Below are 2,088 nucleotides of genomic sequence, written 5' to 3'. Positions count from 1 at the left end.
AAAGAATGACAAACAATTTAATTTGTAGCACCCATACTTAAAAGAAAAAAGCTGAGTGTAGCTGGGCATTTCTATGATCCATGTGCTAAGGAGGCAGAGGTCAGAGGATCCCTGGAGCTTGCTGGCCGGTCAGGCTAGCTGAATTGGTGAACTCCAGGTTTAGTAAGAGACCTTATCTTAAAACTAAGTAGGAAGTGATTGATGAAGACATATAATATTGCCCCATGGTTTCCAGATGCAATGACACACACATGCATGTACACACATAACATACACACACACACACACACACACACACACACACACAGTCACCTCAAATGTCCCAGATCTTCAGTCATGACGTCATGCTGTTCAAACAACCTGCTGATTTTTCTGTATGCATCATTTGCCCAGGGTTCCAACAATCCCATGCTGAGCTTCTTCACACATTTCTTGTCACCTTGAATTGCAACATGAGGTGATGCATATTCCATGTCTCCTGGGCCCCCTTGGCTCTTGCTAACTTTGTTCTTCCTTAGAAGTTTCCACTTAAATGACTCTTATTCCACAGTATCTTTACCTCAATTACTTGATTTCTAGCTGGATGTTGGGTAAAGAAATCTGTATGAAAACAGTAAAATTAGCAAGCAATAGATGAGCAAATCAACAAGTGTGGTGTTGACACTCTCAACAAACATTTGTTAAGTGCTCAGTATTTGTGAGAACCTCCAGGTAAGGTTGAATGATCCCTTAAGGACATTTACACTATTCTCAGATTACTGTCTCATAGTAGTGTGACAATGTCAATTTGCCAATACCGTCAATACCCACACTGGATCCCGTACCCCAGGAGGCCAGGTTCCAGTGATTCTTACCCTTATAAAATCCATAGCACCTGAACTTCAGACCTAAACATCTTAACATAGATATTTGATAAACATCTCAACTATAATATATCCAAACTGAGCTTTTGGTATTCCTTCCCCAAGCTTACTCCTTTTATATGTGCCTTGAGGATGGTGTCCTGATTCTGGCTTCTAAGGTTAATGACCCCAAACATGCCTTCAGTATGTATTCCTCTTTTTCATCCCCCCTCCACACCATCAGCAAATCCTGCATGTTCAACTTCCCCTATTCTCTGTTTCCACCTGGTCTTTTATGTGCAAAATAAGGATGGAGAGGTCCCCAAATCACTCTCAGAGCACAGCAGATGAAGACCCCCTGATGTGACATTGGGACAGTCCTGACACAGCACCTCTTTACTCTAGGTGTCTCGACTTAAACCTTGTCCTGTCTCTTGACTATGTCATACCTGGATGGAACCATAAACCTCTACTTCTCCCTCAGCCCTCCTGTGGTCATTTCCAAGGCAATGGGCAAATAACACTCTCACACAACGGTGGAATCATAGCTACCTTGTCCTCCTTCAGTCCAATGGCTTCCGATCAAGTCAAAGTTGATGTGTTTTGTTGGGTGACATCTGACCAGCCTGCCTTTACCATTTCATTCTGAACTCTTCTTCCCTCCAACCCTTCACTCCACTGAGCCTTGAACATCTCAGACACACTCCTGATTCAGTGATGTTGCACCTGTACCTTCTTCTGGGAAGACCCTGAGCTCAGATGCCCTTCATTTCTTTTTATGTCTTATTCAAATAGAGCTCTGTCCTGGCCAACCTTCTGCAGTGTTGACAGATCCTTCACCTTATACTCTGCTGATTTTTCCCCTTAGCATTTCTCTCCATATTGTACAGATAAATGAATATAATTATAGTTTTTGTTCCCCCTGCTCCCACTCCGAACATATTGTAAGCTCTAATCAGGCAGAGATTTCTGTATCCTTCATGGATGTAACCAATGCCTGTATTCTCAGTGCCATATTAATAAATAATTATAATTGACTGAACACTGTATCCACAGATGGATGGCTGTCCTCATCTCTTTTTAATAAATTTACTCTGTTTTATTGTATATCCCTGTTCTGAGGACTTAGGCATGAAGCCAAGAAACATGAGGCAGTCTCTGAGCTCAGAATGTTTAGGCTACAACTTTCCTCTTCCTGTGTTGTTCTGGAATGCATTTCCTTAATCACATGGTGCTCCAAAATCTT

Source organism: Peromyscus maniculatus, chromosome 2 (genome assembly GCF_049852395.1).
Source record: "Peromyscus maniculatus bairdii isolate BWxNUB_F1_BW_parent chromosome 2, HU_Pman_BW_mat_3.1, whole genome shotgun sequence".
NCBI classification, from domain to species: Eukaryota; Metazoa; Chordata; class Mammalia; order Rodentia; family Cricetidae; genus Peromyscus; species Peromyscus maniculatus.
The sequence above is the reverse complement of the archived record's forward strand: the minus strand, read 5'-3'. Positions refer to the sequence as shown.